Here is an 18,703-nt window from a genome sequence, read left to right on the forward strand (position 1 = left end):
TGCCTGTAGCTCCTACCCACAGCTCTGCTCCCCATGCTGCCAGGCGGGGTGGACCCTTGTATAGGTAGCAGTGTCGCATGAGTTTGGAGGTCCCTGGTGCCCATTACCGCTGCTTGACAGGACCTGTACTCTGCTGTGGGCTTGGGCCAGTGGCAGGGCATGGGGACTGGACTACACTTGCCAGGTTGCTCTGGTCATGCAGCCATATTTATTCGGCTACAATGACCAAGAAAAGCTGATTGCTGATAACGTCATTCCTCCTTTTATTGGTGCTGATTTGATAGCCAGCTGATATATTGGTGCACCCCTACATGCATGGCAAATAGAGAGAAATCTAAATCTAGGAGTCATGCAGGGTTTTAAGTATATCTGTTCTTTCTAGGTTGCTGCCCAAAAGTTCACTTGAATAATTGGTCTTTTAAGGGAGGATCATGACCGGATGAAATGTCCAAGGTTGTGAAATGCTCTTTAAGGACCATGATAGGATTATTTGGACATCTTCCCAATAAAGAAGGGGGAGAGAATAGGTGGCAGGCACAAAGGTTTGCAAGGTGCTGTAGGCCATCCCAGGATGTTGGCTTATGTCTCTTTCAGTCATCTGGAGCCCAGTGTTTTACAGGTGTCTCTCTCTCTTTACCCTGAATTTTTGATGGTACATCACTGCTGTATCTATTTTAGGCAGCTGGGACACATTACTAGTCTGCTGGAGAAATGGTAGCCCCATATGCTAACATGGCTGCCTTATGACATTTCAAATTCTCTGGCTTAATGTCTGTTCCATACTCAATTGACAGTTCTCGTTCTTTCTAGCTCCCCTGCCATCCACATTCAGAAGACTTGTTTTTAATGCTTTTGCACATGCTAAATTCTAGCTGATATGAGAGAGGTTAACCATTGCTGTGTGCTCATAAGTACTTCCTCTTGGTCTTATGGTTGGAGCTCATGAGTCATTCTGTTCTGTATTGAACTTAGATTCATGGCAGGAGCAGAACATGGCTGTTGTTTTGGTTGGCAAACTGAAGGGTCTGGTTCTCCTCTCATACGCACCAGTCTAAATCTGGAGTCAGTCCACTGATATTATGGAGTTCTGTTGGTGTGAATCCCAGGGTAACAGAAGGGGCCTGCATGCTTCATCTAGGATCAAAGATAATACAACATGAGACAGAGATGAAATTGTTTCTTCTGTTTACAGTCTTGACACCTCTTGGTCTAGGGGACCACATTTTGCTCATGTGGAGGAGATGATGTTCGGGATCTAATAGATACTTTCCATCCCTGACAACTAGGATCCTGTAAATGTGTTCTGTTCTGTCTCCCTCTACACCCCACAGATGAGAAAATGATCAGGCATCTCCACAGAGAGAGACATTTGCCACTGCAGTCTTAGCAGTTCATCTTTTTGGTGAGCAACGAGACATCCCTTTCTTAAGGTAGTCAGTTCTGCGTTTGTGTAAGGCCCATTTCAAGCTTGGTAGTCAGGCCAGAAAATTCTTCTGCTATGTACCTTCTTAATGAGCTCCTGTGTTATAAGAATTAATACATTCTAAGACATTATCACAAACTTCAGATGATGCAGAAAGTGACAGTGTTAGACAGTTTTTTCCCCTGGTGTGGGGACATGCATCCCCATGATTTTCATAAATTGTGTTGATTGCTTTTTTCCTTTTTTTCCTGGTTGTGGCTCTGTGTGCATGTATGCCTCACAGTTCTGATCATGAAAGGACCAGCTATAGAGTTGGAGCCAGTGAAAGATATGGTATGGGGTGTTGCTGACAGCTGGTTAAAAATCAAACTGCTCTGTATCCCAGTAGCATTTGAGTGACAGCTGCTTGCCTCTCAGTACTTTGACTTTTGAATTTGGTGGCTTGCATATGCCCTTGATTCTGCAATCTGCTCTGGGCTGATTGACTTTGCTGAGACTCTTGAGTGGGCCTGTGGCACAGGGCTGGGACCTGCCCGTATGGCTTGCTTTACAGGTTGGTGACCGCAGTCATTTTTAATGCCAAGATACTGCCTGAAGATTTTCATTTTCTTTTCTGTTCCAAAATCTAGGGCAGCGAGCTAGAATAATCATTAAAAAAAATATCACCCTCAGACTGACCGAAAAGTCTTTCCTTTGCTTGAATCTTCACTGCAGTTTAAAGCAGGTGGAAAAGTTGGAATGGCTAGGATCATGGCTTTCTGGCCTTTTTCAGGCTACTAAAGCTGGGGTGGGGGTTGTAGAGGGGGTAGGGAATGGATTTTCTGGATGGGGGAAACAACCTGTAATGTTTCAGACTCTTCCCCCTTCTTTCCCAAAAATGTGCTTTTTAAGGAATTACAAATGCATGTTGGCATAGAAACTACAGAATCTGATTGAACCATGCAAATGTAAAAGGAGCTTTTCTGTGTGAACCACATAGACTGAGCCTCAGAAAAAGCTGGGTAAAATCTTTATCAAGGCACAGAGTTGTCCAGATGTTGGTGGAATTAAAATGGCACTAGATATTTCGTTTTTTTTAATTTGCACTGAAAATTTGAAAAAAGCCCTAATGTAGGGAATACAACTACATTACCACTGGTCTTTTCTCCCCCCCACACTTCCCCGCCCTTCTTTTGAAAGAATTTATGGTCCACAAATATTGCTAAAATCTGTTTGGCTTTGAATCGTGCCAAATCCTCATTAAAACATGTGGCTAGTTCTGTGGTTTAATCTGTTAGAAATGCATTCAGGATCCAGTTATGTTAAATTAAGCAATAATATTGGCCTGGATGTTGCTTGAAATAGAAAATGTGACAGTCTGATCATCAAGCAAAATGTTTGCACATTTTAATCACATCATTTTTTTTTAATTTTAGTCCGGAAAATGATCTTAGGGCATTCAGAGCATTGTCCAGGTCTGTTCTTCAGGGAAACATTTCCTTCCTTTGCCCTGCAAAACCCAGAGTCTGACGCTGTATCTCCTGCACCTTGCTTCCATTCACTTCCTCTTGAGCTAGGGAGCACAACTGCAGTGCCATGATCTGAATGAAGCTGTGGAGCATTGTAAGAAAGCTCCCACTGAGCATGCTCCTCAGCACCTACTGTGGGCTTGGGACTCATGGACAGACCAGTGTAGGCCTCTGAAATCCTCCATGAGAATCTGTAAAACCAGCACAGCCAAATAGAGGTATGGATCATGTCGGGTTTTATTTAAGAGGTTTTTACTGCTGATTCTTTAGCCTTTTGGGGTTTCCTAAAGACTGCCTTAGAGAAAATGCCTCCCTAAACTTAAATGGCTTAGCAGCACGTATCAGTAGTTGGTAGATGTTTTATCTCCTCTGCTGAAGGCCAGGCTACTGTTCTTGTGGCATGGAACCTTTGCACTGTTCATTCCTGCTGTGTAAAGTGCCATTTCGAAGGTGCTGCCTCTTGCTTGCACAATGCTGCCGTTGGAAATGTTTCCTTTTTCATGTGTCACTTCAGAACAGGTAAGGCCACAGATTGCAGAGTCCGCTGATGTTTCCTTTATTTATTTATTTATTCATTCATTCATTCATTAATTGCCTGTGCAAAGTCCCATCAAGCTTCTCTCTCTCAAGCGTGGCAGTATTTAAGGAAATGCCTTGTTGTTTTGAATGTCAAACTAGGTAGGCAAAAGGAGCCATGAAATGCAGCTTGCAAACCACAGTGCCTTGGGATACATTCATAATGTATAATAGGGAGAAAAGATTAGTGCTGAGTGGATTTGTTGCATGGCATTTTGGGGACTATGCACTTTGTCTGTTATATTTTTCAGAGTTCAGAAACAGTTTTCTATCTCATTTTTGCTTTGTTTTGATTTTTTGTTTTGTTTTGTTTTTTTAAAGATAGCCGTCGACAGTCAGCAAGTAGATAAACCTATTTAAAAAAAATTTTTTTTTAATTTTGTCTTAGCTTTTTACCTTGATTTTTTTTTTTCAGGTTACATTGTTTTAAAACGAGCACCTAGCTGAAGAGTCTGCAGGTTTTCAACTGCATGGGGGCAGAGAAATGTTACTAAACAACCTTGTGTTGCCGGTACCTCCTCTGTGACATTCACGCCCCTTCAGTTGCTTGCTCGTTCCCTCAGCCTTAAAAGGGGCATTGGTTGGGAGGCCCAAAATTCAGCTGGATTTTTTTCTCAACCTCTTTCTGAAAAGTCTGTGCATTTTTTTTTTCTATTGGATTAAAAAAAAGAGTTTCAGTGCCGTTCCTTTTTTAATTAAAACACTTGTATTAGTAGCCTAGCTCTCATGAGCAAATCAGGGTGCTTAGTGATAATGCTTAAAAATCAATTAGGGTTTTTTGGGATTTTTTAAAATGGTAATGGTACCTGGCAATGCATGGCATCAAGGAATTTTTTTTTCTTATAAACTCTACAGCAACAACAAACCCGTGTACTGTGAAGGAGAGTCAGGGAGTCACCTTCAGAAGGAAGCAGGCCTCAACCTTTCAAAGGGTCAGCTTTAGGGCTGTGAAATGCACCTTGTGAGCTTGCTTTTTAGCACTGGTGGTTTCTTGTCACTGGAGCAAGGGGGCTGGCTGAAATCATTTCTCCCAGCCTTTTCACTTTTCCTTCTTCACACCATACAAAAACACAACCAAGCTTTGTGTAAGGAATTTTGCTGAGGTTGGGGATGGTGGAACAAACCCATCCACTCAACATGAAGTCTGGATTGATAAGGGATCATACACCTCTTACACCCTGATGTGGGAGTAGTGGTCACTGCATCCAAGTGCCAATGTAGAGCCCCCCAAGACATCAAGCTCGGACCTGCATGGTGCTTTTTCTTTTGGTTCCAGTCCTTCAAAATACTTTAGAGTTGCCCAACTTCAAGTAGGTGTACCCATACGCTTAGAGTGCTTTGTTGGAATCAGAAGATCCAGAGAATATAATATAAAAGGGACCAGTTTTAAAAAAGGCTTCTGGGGCAGGAGCGCTACCTTTGTGTGTGCGTGTGCCCACCTGCGGTGTACTGCGCATATATGTGCATGCACACATGCATAGGCTTCTATTTTGACACTTAACAGGGAATCTTGCACATAAAATGAGTTTGGGCCTAATCAGCAGCTGGCTGGAAGGAGCGTGTCTGCATTCATTCAATGGCAATTGTGGAATTTTCTTTTGGTTTGTCTTTTTTTCTTTTTTGAGACAGGGATTTTTTTTTCAGTTTTCAAGGTCACACACTTGTGGAAGGCAGCCTCTGCATATGAACTTTTATCATCCACACTCCCTCCAGAACCCCGTCCTCACCTGCATTTGGCATGTGGACAGGTTTGTCTTCCAGTCATCACCCCAAGAAGAGGATCTTGAACAACACGTGTGAGCGGGCATGCAGATAGATTTGTAGGATTATACTGTGGGCTCATGGATAAAAAGGCTGCATTATTCATGTCTTCCCAGGGTATGGTAATGAGCTTGTTTTTCTCTAACCCTATGAAAAGACTGTATCAGTCTTAAGCTATCTTCACTGCTAAAAGAGGTGCATGTTTTACATCAAGATAGTTTAGCTGAAATAGCTATCTCAACATAAAGTAGCGTGGAGGAGATGCGGTGCATACGCCCTTCCAACCTTGATGTAGCCGGTCTAGATCAATGCTGTCCTCTGTCCAGGTGTTTGCTTCAGTTAACCACACTGAGGCATAATGCTGTATTGTCGCCGTATAGTTTTGAGACGGCTAGCTTCCATTAGCTGTCGTGGTATAAAAACACCCTTTATTCCTGCTGTGAAGATGGACCTGATTTTATAACCTTTCTCCTGAAGAGGTGCTCCTGATATCAGTGAGTGGAACATTTACAGAGGATTTTGTGACCCATGCAGTACGAGAGTTAGAGAAATTTGACATTGATAGGCATTTTGAGGTAGGCTGTGGCATGATACACTGAAAATGTCTGCTAGTGCTGGTACAAAATGAAACAATCTCTGCAATGAACAGTTTGACTTCCACCCTTCTAAGCACATTCTATAAATCAGACAAAGCACCTGGCTTAGTATTTTGCATGACAGGATGTGGAATATCATTGGGCAGACTAACCTTAAATCCATAATATTCTTGATGTAGCATTGCCATGGACACAGTCCATTTGAATGTACATAAGCAAAGTGACAGCCGCTGCTCCCCCTTCCTTTTCCTCAAGTACAATAAGAGACTCCTTCCTAATTGAAGTGAATAGCAGCATTGCAAGGGTGAAAAGAAATGCCTGTAACAGAAAAATGTTCTAGAAATAAACAATTGAAGGAAAAAAGCTACTGGCCTGTCTCAGCTGGTTAGCATGCACATGAGTGTCCTCCATCCACCATTTAGATCTGAGTGGAACATCTGATTTATGAGCTCCTCTAACTGCAGAGTGAGCTTTGCTTTATAAACATGTGGCATTCACATTACTTTACAGGCTGATGCATATGAATCATGTTGTTGTAGGGATAAATATAAAATATATTTTGAGCTCTGTCTCTGATGTATGGGATGGATAGGGGGATTGCTTTTTTCATATAGTTTCAAGTTAAACATTGATTCATGACATCCATTCCAATCTCCTTAGGAATGGTGCATATTTAGATTACTGATGTAATATACAGCACTTAATAGACACTTCTGCAATGGTTTATTCACTCCAGAAATGGGTGAAGAACATTACCTTTTATTTATTTATTTTTTTAATAGCAGGCATCTTGAGTTGCTTCAAAACTGATCTTTCAGACTATTATTTCCAAAGAGGGATTAAAAAACATGGAGCTTCAGGCATGTCAGTTTATTGACCTGTAAATATTTGCCCTTGTGGGTTTCACACCAATATCTGAGACATGTCAGGAAGGGGGAATATCGCAAGTCTTGCTAAAGTAATGACAATGCCCAAGGGTTTTTTTTTATTATTATAACCATCTGAGCTAATATAGTTATTATCATGACCTACCTGAGTGGGCTTTTTTTTTTCCTGAAAAGGGAGAAAGGCATAAAACCACTTTACAATCCCTCCTGTAATTGCACAACAATTCCCTATGAGCAGTTGAGGTTTAAGATGCATTTGCATTTACATCAGATGTCAGCTGATCACTGAAGCCCTGACCCTGCAGAAAAATCCATGCAGGCATTGAGCAGACCCATTGACTTTGGTAGTGCTCTAGGCTGGTTCAGGGGCCTACATATGTTGATCTTCTTGCAGGATCAGGACCTCATTGAAAGTTTGTACTGTTAAGTGCTCATGAAGGTGGAGTGCTCCCACAATTGGGGCAAAGCTTGTATGTACAGAAAAGAGTAAGGAGGGGTTCAGTTCTCTATGAACTGCATGCTGCAAGGCCTCTGCCAAGTAGCTTCTTAGTTTGAAGTAGCCCTGTAGATTTCAGTGGGATTGCATAGCGGAGGAGGCTGCAGTGAGCTTCAAAACCCAGAGAGGTGGTTCCCTTGCAGATGTTGGTTTCTGGTGAGACCTAAAGACACCAGGGGTACAATAAAAGAACTAAGTTATGTTTGCAAGGTGATCTACCACTATTTAGCTCAACAGTAACCTGTCTGGGGAAAATGATCAATCACTCTGCAGACTATGCTAAGCCTTAATGATTGTGCGGTGGTAATGTTCTCATCGCACTTCCTTGAAGATGTGTCTGGTTTGCATGTTCTCTGTTGCTGACTGCTAAGAGGGTGACTTTTCCTCGCTATCTTTCTTACTGGGCCAAATCCTGCCCTTAGTAATTGTTCTGTCCTTGCTTACAAACCATGTAATGCTAAAATTTAACTTTAAGTACAACATGAAGCAATTGGATCCAAGGCCTGCAGATATAAACTGGCAAACTGTTCAGTGGTGAGCTGAGTCAGAAATGTCCTAGCTAAGACTAATACTGGGGTGTTTTTTTTCTTTGTTTTTTTTTGTTTTGTTTTTAGTCAAGAGCAGGGCACCATGTGACAAGAATGATCTGACTGCTATTAAGCCTCCTGGAAAACTAGAGTTTTCACTCCACAAATAGGGTGTGTTACACAGCTGTGGGAGGAAAGTAAGATGACTTATGCAGTTCTTGATTTTGTTTAGCTGAAGCTGGAGTGAGCAAGCTGTTGACGACAACTGAAAAACTGAAGTTTGGTTTCTTGTCTTAAAGTATCTTGGAACTTTTTTTTTTATTGCCCAGGCACTTTCTGGGGTCATACCCATGGCACAGTGGGCATATACTTTCTCTAATTAGAATGGTCACATTTTACATCTTTACTCTGGCATAAGTATAAAGTGCTTCACAGTACTTAGGGAAGCAGGGAATCAGACCCCTTGGCGCCCTTGATGCAGGCTTGTACATCACTAATGGGCACATCTACACATTCATTAATGTGCGCCAATTATGGTACCATAAGGTTAGTTAGTACCTGTAATAATTACAGGTACTACTGTAATGCGCCATAATTGGCGTTACTGTGCATTAGTCACAGAGCATGCTTTTTTGGCGATGCTAATGCGTAGTAGACTAATTATGCTGAGTGTTAGCACAGGTTTTGCCTGCCACACTAATGTGCAGTAGAATTAGTCTACTGTGCTCAAAATGATGTCTTGTGTAGATGTGCCCAATGAGTTGTAAAGCTCAGCACTTGGGAAGCTAGTCTGAGCCTTGTATAAAAATCTGAAATGTCAAGCTCTCTGCTTTTGCACTTTTCTGGACGCATGAAAATAGGACAGCATTTTCTAGGATAGATAGGATAGTTTCTTTCTCTGGGCTAAGCTGTTCCCAGTCTATCTCTTGACTTAACTGCATTTACATCAAGAACTGATTTGGGCCGTTATGAGTGAAAGGAGAATGACAGAGAGGCTGTTTGCTGAAATACTTAAATTTAACCTTCTTGCAAGAAAAGTGGCCTACTTGGGCCAAACGAGCAATTTGGAAGCTGCTCGTAATAGTATTAATACCTTGTATTTATCTAGCACCTTTTACCTTAAGGTCTGAAAATCTCTACAGTTGCTAGGCGTCTGAAGGTCTTTACAGATTAAGCTCCACATCAACCTGGAGCACTATCAAAGTCAATGGGGTTCCTCAAAGATGGTAGCCCACATGGTTCTGTATGATTACAGAAGGGATTGTGAAGTGGCTTTAACTCCTTTAATACAGGGTGCAGCTATGTATGTCCTGAGGACTGGATCTGGAGCTGGAAGGCTTTGCCTATGATTGAGCCTGTGCTGGGACCCAGCTGTGGGGAACTGAGCTGGGCTGGGTAGTTTCTAGTTGCACCTGTGCTACAGCTGGGAGTGGGAGGTGGCAGGGAGACAAGGCTCGGCAGTATTACTGCTTCAACACAGCTCCCTTCTGGCTGGAAGTTGGGCTCACGTTCCAGCTGGGGAGCCAGGAGCTGAGAAAAATAAGAGCAGTGTGAAGGCAGCTCCAACTGTTGGCAAGGCCACTTTCAAAAGTAGTGGCCTAATTTGGGGCATCTATCTTTTGGAAGCACAACCTGAATTTTTCAGGGCCTGATTGTTAGTACAGCAGGCACAGCTTCCATTAGCATCTGATGTTGGACACCCAAGATCAGTGAGTACTTCTGAAAATTTGCACATTAGCCCCTGCCAGAATTAGGAACAGAACCTAGATTTGAGTTGAGAGGTGGTGATGGAATAAATCTTTGTCATTTTAAACTATGGAATATTTTTAATAGAAAGGTTTTATGATTTGGCCAGTAAACCAAATGCCATGACTACCTCCCCCCTTTTGAAATAATACACAGAAGCCTCTAGGAACACAAGTGGCCCCAAGCCTGCATTCTTTGTCACTTAGGTATTTATAAGCAGCACACAGTGGGGCACTAGCAAGGGTAGAAGGAAAGAAAGGACAATGGGAGGCAATTGTTAAACCTGTTAATAAGCAATATAATCTCACTACATTTCTGCAATATTACATTGTTACTTAAACATGTGTCATTTCATTTTGTTAAATCTTCACCAGCAATACAAAGTTACAGTTTGATTATCCTTACCTGACCCTTTGGGAACTGTATCCCTGCCCTTCCAACAGAGAAATCTTTTTCACTTTAAAAATGGCTTTTCTACTTTTGAGGTTACTGCCATTGGTGGTCAGTTTACAGAAAAATGACCTTTTGTGACACTGGCTGGATTGTATGCTAACCTACCAGGTTCCTGTGAGGTTAGGTATCCTGCTATGTTAAGTGCTGCTTTGACACTACTGTTAAAAGAAGCACAGTGATTGTGAAAATATGCCAGTTTAATTCTGTCTTCCCCTCTCACTAAAATATTTTTGGGTGGGGGGGGAGAATATTTAAGTCCATATAATATAAACTAAAAAAAAAGATAGTTGCTACTTCTCCTTGTGAATTTTTATTATTTTTCTAAATAATTAAGGATGGAATTTTCAAATGAGTTTGGTGCCCAGTCCTGTTCAACTTTGATGACAGGCCCAAGGGATCTCAAACTGGGCACCATATTTTATTTATTTTGGCTTAACTGATTTGCCTGTGGTGATGGAATGAATCGGTAGCAGAGTCTATAGTGAGTCCCATGAGTGAAGTACTCAGTACAATAAACAAAAGCCACTCTTGAAAGTTTTGGCCTTCATACACCATGCCTCAGTTGTTTCATCTGTAAAATGGGAAGAGATACTTTTCCATCCATCTTGAAGCACTTTAGCACCTAGGAGTGAAAAGTGTGAAGGACTTTGACCATTTATTGTTGGGATTTATTTAAGCAGACTGTAGTGACACCTATCTTTAGGTGTTTTTTGGGGGGGGTTTAAAATGAGGGTTTGGGCAGTAAATCAGCCCTGTTTGGTTGAAACAGAATGAGTTGTTCTCCCTTGATCTTTCCTCACAGTTCATTATATCTGGAGAAAAAGTCAAAATATCTAAAAAAATCATAATATCAGTTTGGATAAAACTAGTATCGTGAGAATGAGCCACAGGAGGTGAGGATGAACATATGCAGGGACTTGTCTGGGGAATTTGCCTTTGGGATCACAGTACTGGACAACCAGTGGAAAGCCACACGACTCCAGGAAAATGCCATTTGCTATCAGTTGAGAAGTCAATGTACTGCAAATGGATTCACTTTTGAGATAGGCCTTCAGGCTCTAGGGCAAGTCCCCTCAAGGCAGTTATGCTTGACACATGCAGGTTTTTAATTTTAAGTTTACCCTCCAGGCTATTGTATTGGTTCTACTGTAAGCACATTCCAGTGGGTTGCAAGGTTATTCTAGCAGTAAACTGGCATTTGCAAGTAGAGGGCTTTGTCCAAAGCCCTTGGGGAGACCTGACGTGCAAGAGCTATGGGTCTGATTTTTCAAAAGTGCCAAAAATCCTCATTGCATGTTAACTTCCTTGGAGCTGAGGCCAAACAGCACCGGTAAAAACCAGACTCTCAGTGGACAGGAGGAGGACACAATATCTTACTGTTCATTTGCAACAAGTAAATATGGTTTTGCTGGATTTGGTTGATGGATAATGGCCATGACCTGGGGGTCCATAATCTACATAATAGTAAATTGGGCAGAATGAGAACTTTAAAGGTGGTTTATTTTGGTATTTTAAACCAAGGACCGTTTTGATGCTTAACTTTAATACTGAGCAGTTTTAAAATAGAACAAAGGTTTGTATGTTGAAATCCCATTCCCCTTTCTCTTCAGTTTCTGTATTTTCTAAGACCCATGTTTCCTCCTTTGTTTGGAAAGAGTACCTAGAATACTCTGTATATTGCTGTTTTCAGGATAATTAAATGAGGTACATGGACACTGATGCTCCTTTCACTTACATCGGCTGACATAAAGCTGCATTGATTTAATTGGTGTCCTTGTGGAGGGACCCAGGTGTGAGTGAGAGAAGAATCGGGCCCACATCTGTTTGATATAAAGATAATCCACTTTAACTGAGATTGCAACCTGTCCTTGAGTCCAGGCTTGTTGGAAGGTGAATTCTGTGCTGAGCCAGTTGTCAGAAGAATATATATAAGGACCCATCGCTTTATTTGCTATTTTTATATATGTCCATATCCCCCACCCCCAACACGTACAGATCACAGAGGTGCTGAGTACTCCTAACTCCAGAGGAGGCGAGTGGGAGCTGCAGGTCCTGAGTATTTCTGCAAATCAGGCTCCACATGACTCAGCCCTGACACTTACCATTTCTCCCTCCTTGCCCTCCCTATCTGTCTTGTCCACACAAAGAGGTTATGTGTCATCACCAGAGGATTTATAGTCTTCAGCTCGAGGACCTTTCAGTGTGAGCAAACCCTCTGAGAAGAATTATGATTGCATATAAAAGCTGCCTGTGCTTGTAAACCCTAATGCATACCCTTGACTAAAAATTTTTGTAGATAAAATTGGAAACAAACCTGGGAAAGGTTATTGCTTTTTACTGGGTGCATATCTGCTCCTTAGACTGTATTGGTGGCAGGTATATTTTGAACTGCGTTAACATATCTTTTGGCGCTATGTAGTAAAGGACAATACATGGCTTTCCACTTAGCCTGCTCATCCACTGGAAACAGAGTACTTAGTTTAGGGTAAGCAATTAAATCTTGATTTCCTTTCTTTCGTTTCTCTTCCCCAAGGAAGCAAAGCAAATACCATTTGCCTTTAGCCTGTATCTACTCAAAAGGAGATTTTTATGTAGGGGCAAGTCTTTTCTCTTAATGAATTGGTTTGCTGCACTATCAGAATATGCTAATACTTGTGCAACAATCCTGATGATATGTGAAACGGCTTTAAGTCCTTCGTATCAACAAGAGTTCCAGGTTCATCTTCGTTATGTTAGAAAAAAAAAAAAAAGAAAAAGAAAAAAAAAAAGAAGAAGCAATGCTTACAAATGGGTCTTTGTTTCCAAGGTAACAAACTTGACATGCTTGAGCTGTGCTAGTTGCAAACATTACATTCAGCAGACGTACCTCATGATTATATGGTCTGAATATTATTTTTAAACTGCCTTTTGATTGAAAGGCATGAGAAGAGGGAGGGGGCTTGAGTTTGTTGGCAGGGTTTACCAAGCTGTGCTTTGTGAAAACCAGTTTAGTATATTAGGTTTCCTAATGTGGTGTAGAGAGAATAGAGTCCTGCACTGAAAAGTGGACAAACCTACTAAATATTCCCACAGAGAAAGTGCTACGGGGCCAAGTGGCTACTTCAGTTTGTGACTACTGGTGATGTCATGTAAGGCTTGAGTAGACACCATCATCCTATTATTTTTACATGGCATATTTATCATGCTTTGTCATGGGTCATGTTATCAAATGTTTTATGTTCCATAAAATCCTCCTGTGAAATACACCTCACTGATTCTGTGCTGAAAAAGATGGTATTCAGAAGTTAAATGTGAATGTCGTTATTTTTTGGGAAGTCATTGGCAGCTCTTTGAAACCTCTGATAATTTGCTTAAAAAAATCAGTAATGGGATTTCCAGTATCGTCTTAAATTTATGGTTATCCGTCTATGGAAAGAGAATGCATGAAAATGCAAATTTGTGCGTTTCCTGCATACAAGGTATAAACTTCCTGTGAAAAATGTGCCACTTGATAGTTACTCTAGATTGATGTCAACACTGACTGTATCTTGCTTTTTTACATTAGATATATTTAAATTCAATTTTTATCATTTAGAGGGATACAATTGTCTCCTACTTAGGTCATAAACACACATCTTTTTATACTATCTGTCAACTACTTCAGAGTTTTCTTGAAATACTATGCAGTGAATATCTGATTTTTTTTGTTTTTGAGGGATCAACATATTTGCATTAAAGTAGAAACTGTCCATGAACTCAAGAAGCATTAGTCATGGGATGTACAGAAAAAAAAAAAGTATCAAACTGTGCAGCCTGTGGACAGTTAATGGATATGAATGCCTAGAGCTTTTCTGATAAGACCCTATACATAGATTAGGTGTAAAATAAAATTTGTTGGGCCTACTGGTTACCCTTATGATCATTCTTACAATTTTTTGCTTATGTGAGTTGTATTGTGAACCAGGGTGACTCCTGACTGGCTAATGGGTGCTTACATGAAAGAGGGTTTCCAGGAGTTTTTTAATCTGTTATCACAAGAAGCATAATTTAGAAGATGCTTGTATATAATCTCTGCTTGTGAAAATGCCCAATGGACGTCAGCATTCTTTGTGCATATTTTGTCATTTGTTAGAAAAAAACAAAAAGCACTGTAGAGGGGAAAACAAAATTGTTTTCTGGACTGGTTTTCCTCTTTTAAAGAAAGCAAGCATTTAACAACAGAAGGACTTTATAGCAGAATGGATTAAAAAAAAACAAGTATTTTTTTTTCTTTGTTTTTTCTTTGTTGTCTTAAAAAAAATAATTCAAAGTATACTGTAAGTCCTTTTTTCCCCATGTCAGTCTTTCTAACTTTCTTGTGAATTGAGTAGATATATTTTTCTAGCTCATTGAGAATAAATGAATGTAGGTTTAGTTTTAAGAGGGATGGAAAGCACTATTTGCATAGGCCACTAAAAGTATCAGTTGAAGTCTTCTGTAAATACATTTTTAATGACATTTGATGAAAATCTTCTCATTTGTAGAAGGCCTAGGGTGAAAGTATGCTAGTTCTGGTGTCACTAGTAAATGCTCCTTTTTGCACAAGGTTTTCCAGAGAACAAAAAAAATTGTTCTCCTTGCTTTTGGTCTGAAATAATGTCTGCATTCTGCATATTGAAAGATTCACCTGGATGACAGTGGATGGAAACAGTGAAGTTGGCTGGATCATGATGAATTCTGCACTTTTTTTTTTCTTTTGCTAATGACACTTCCTTATGCTTACATTTCATTAAAGCTCTGAAATGGCTGAAGATCAGCCTTTACTGAGCATGCTCCTGGGTTGAAGCTGCACCCATAGAGTGAGATGGATTTGTGGCTGAAGGAGTTATAGGCCTGAAGTCAGGATCTGGGAGGAAACAGCAGCTGTCTTCAGACTGAAGCAGAGGTAGGGGAATTCTGGAAATTTCATTCACATGCCATGGGGCTCCCGTTGGGATTTGGACTTGGGAGTAAACAGGCCAGATAAAATGGTTCTTGAAGTAAAGTGTTGGAATTGATTCAAAAGCAGCATAGTTAAGCACTGACACGAGATGACTCCAAACTGCTTCCTGCTGATCTGTCTGGAAGATTTTAAAATAATAACCTTTACTGACTTGAAAACCTATATAAAGAAAGAACCTGTCTGATGTTAGGGTTATGACATGAAGTAACAACAGGCAGGCCGCTCAGAGACAGGTCTGGCAGCAAAGGCTTTGGGCTTGTTTGCTTGTGCCTTCATATTGGAGAACATGTGATTATACTATGATCCCGCGTACTCGGTTGTTAACTGTTGGTAATTTTAACACGCAGAATGGACAGATGTGCATTACAGTTTAAATCCAAATCTGTTGGGGGTTGTGGGAATGCAAAAGAATGTAAAACATCCATCTTTCTTTTTCATCTCAATACCAAACAAAATAACAAAATAAAATGTGCCAAGTCAGTTGTCGTCTTAATTTTGCAAGAAGTGAGTGTGTTGGGGGGGAGGGGGGAATGGGGATGTATTTTGTGTAAGTAGTCAGCCTGGAGCAAACAATGGTTTAGTATGTTGGTGAGTAAATTTCGAGGTAAAGAGCAAGAAGCTGTAACCTGCATTGATTGGGCTTTTGCACTGGGTATGCAGTTGCCAGCTTCTTCCCTGGATTTTATAACTATGTACTGGCAGATATGTGCTGTATGAAGTGACTGGCTTCAGTTGTACTAGCAAGCTGCATGGTAAACTGCCAATAAAACATTTGCATTGGCTGTCAATGTTTGTCTTAGGGAGGTGTAAGGAGGATTTGACTGTGTGGAGAAAGGCGAGAGATTGGTGATTACAGAATGAGTGCTAAGGTGGTGGATAGATCCTGTGGGGAACATTTTCTTGGGTGATCAAATTCATATCAACATGTCTTTAGAAAGCGATTTCAATTGACTATTTGGGACATTTGTAAAGACAGGAGCATGGCCTTAAAGTTGGTGTATTTTGCTTCTCTCTCGTTAATAGAAGTCTCTCTGATGTACAATCTGTCTTTAGTCTGCGTCAAGTAACAGATTGGTTCTTTGGAAGAATCTTGTTGCTCTACATATCATAGATCAGCGTGTGGTTGGTTAAGATCAAAACTTGCAGGTTTTCATTTTACTGCTCAGTCCCAGATGACTGTCTTACATAAAGTCAATCTGCTTGTTGAGTCAGTTTATTACCTAAGTAAACTTGCATATTTATTGCCCAGTCCTGCATTTGTTGAACATCCAACACACCCATTGCCTTCAGTGAACTGTGAGAGCAGAAGAAAAGCAGGATCAAGTCATTAAATAACTTGTTTAATGCAGCAACTTGGTAGCAACTTTTTGACCAATTTAAAATGCTTTGATAAAGTCTGTCTAGAAGCTGAGGTGTATGCCTTAGACTTGGATGTATAGAATTTCTAATTAGTAAGAAGTGTTGGCTTGGTGGTGGATAAATTCATGAGAAAAGCAAATGTGAATGTGAAATGAAGTGCATTGTAACAATGCATGTAAAAGCAAGGTTTTGATTTTCATTGGTTCTGATGTGGGCTGTATTAATAGCTTTCAGGATAGAGCTCACTGGCCTTTTCTCTGTCAGTGTCTCTGATGTTAATCATTTCAGCCTCGAGTTGTATGGTCAAGTTTCCTTGATGAAGAAATTTGACTTAAACAGTTTCAGATGCTGAAACTCATGTGATAGTTTCCTATTGTGTTTGTGTGAAAAGTAAGGTAGTCTTAAAGACCCACTGCCACCTCATGGCAGTTACTGAAAAGGAATTTCTTTAGAGATATCATGCTTTCTGTATTTCTCTCCCCTTGTTACTAATGCTGTTTGCATGAAGACAGGATCTTTTTTCTTTTTAGGAGTGCCTCTCCTCCTTCAGTTCCTTACACAAATTCATACTGTTGACAGAATCACTTATAGAGCCATCAACGCTTCATACTGCAGTCTGAAGTTCATGGTTTTGGGGAAGGAATAAAAAGCATTACGATCAGACGAATCCAAGAAACAAAGAACCTATTTTCATATGGATGTCTGTCCATAGTATTACAAAATTGGGTGGGAGGCCAGGAAAGGGAAAGACCATGAACTTTACCAGCAGCGTCGTCTGTAAAATGATCTCCAGCGTTTCGATGGAGTGTTGCAGCAGAAGTGAGATTGAATGTAAGCAGCCATTTTTACTGCCTGCTTTCCTGGCAGAAGACTATGATCATGAGCAGTATGGCTTTGCACTGCGCATCTACTGAAATGTCTCTGATTCCTACCCCATCTGTCTTTTTCCAGGTGTATAAAAACAGTAGCAACACCAACAAAACAAACTGTTGCTGTCATTAAAGTAATAAGCTTGATCTCTGTTCTTGAAGATGGAATATGCTTGATACATTCAGCACCCTTCTCGGGCAAAACTTTATTTGTACAGTAGGAGCTCTTACGTGCAGTAGTTGAATGAAGAAGGGAAGAGGTTTCAAAATGGAAATGCTGACTGCTAAGTTTACTATGTGTTAAAGCTGATGGATTTGGTACATTTGCACTGTGAGGGATACAATACCTTCTAAGTTACAAACCTGTCAGCCTATTAGAAAGTTAACCAGTTAGTTCTGGGTTACTGTATCAATGCAATGAACACTTGATTAAAACACAGGACCATTTCCTGAAAAGCTTGTATCTCACTACCTGTTGCCACTGTGTAGGTTTGTGTAACATCCTCTGTGCAGAGTCCCTTGGCATTTTTGCCCTTCAGACTGGCTTAAAAACAGCATTTAACTTTGTTGTAGTTTTGGCTTAAAATCTTTGAACAGACCCAGGTTTCAGATTGTGAGGTAGAACATGAGTCCAGGAGCCTGCTCAGTACATTTCAGACTGGGGCTTCTCGCCCTGCAAGGTGTTCAATGGGCATTTGGTGTCTCCAGCATTGGGAATTGAGGGGGATTCAGCACCTCGCAGGAACGTACCCCCCTAAAGATTCATTGAGGGAGGAAGGAGGCATTTTAATAACTTGTTGTGAAGCTGATGAGTAATTTTTAACAACAGGGGAAAAATATGAAAGCTCCTTTTGGAATCCTAATTTATTTTTATAGACGGTTTCTCTACCCCTTAAACTCTCCTGTTCACTATGTTTTTAAGATAGCCGAAAAGAGAAAAAGCAGCTTCGGTGCTGGGTAGGGTATGAAAACAGCAAGGGAGGCAAGGCAAAATCAAAAAAACTCCTGTATTTTGCTGGACCAAATATTGGTCATCTTCTGACAGTAGAAACATTTTCCCTTCCCTCCCACTTTTATTTCTTCTTTAAAAGAAGCTGTGAAAATGACACATGTAATGGTGTAATTAAGCAAAAGCCCTTAGGAACCATGTGTGCTTTGTTGAACAAAGGTTGTCGTTCTGCTGTCTTTTTCTCTCTTTAAAATGTGAGATCCTAAAAGGATATTCAAGCCTCGAATCTCAGAACAGGCCAGAGAGCCACGAGTTTAAAAATATCTGCTAGTTTTAAGGTCCTGGGCAGAACACATTTTTAAAAAGCAAAGTGATACAGTGTCCCTAGCAAGGCAACCCACACAAGATACAGTTTGATGATGACCTTGCTTGGGTTAATTTGAGAGAAGGGGGAAAGGAAACAAATCTTAATTGAATACAAATGGCTGGGTTTTTGGTGTTGTTTATGTGCTGGTTCATTCCACTAGCAACAAATCCTTAGGAAGTCCACCTCGGTCATCTTCATGACAGCCTTTCCTGGCAAAGGTGGGGAG

At 40.7% G+C, this 18,703-nt stretch overlaps 1 protein-coding gene across 3 annotated transcripts in view; it reads left to right on the top strand.

The window, feature by feature from the left end:
• Positions 1 to 18,703, top strand: part of EHMT1 (euchromatic histone lysine methyltransferase 1) — a 153,252-nt gene that overhangs the window by 41,714 nt on the left and 92,835 nt on the right. The window contains exon 1 of one of the 3 annotated variants that reach the window (XM_006273855.4): positions 14,791 to 14,876. The exons of the other annotated variants lie outside the window; for them this stretch is intronic. The gene's annotated coding sequence lies outside the window, so the exon portion shown is untranslated. Of the gene's footprint in view, positions 1 to 14,790; positions 14,877 to 18,703 lie in introns of those variants that run through there. 3 annotated transcript variants of the gene reach the window in all.

Source organism: Alligator mississippiensis, chromosome 12 (genome assembly GCF_030867095.1).
Source record: "Alligator mississippiensis isolate rAllMis1 chromosome 12, rAllMis1, whole genome shotgun sequence".
NCBI classification, from domain to species: Eukaryota; Metazoa; Chordata; order Crocodylia; family Alligatoridae; genus Alligator; species Alligator mississippiensis.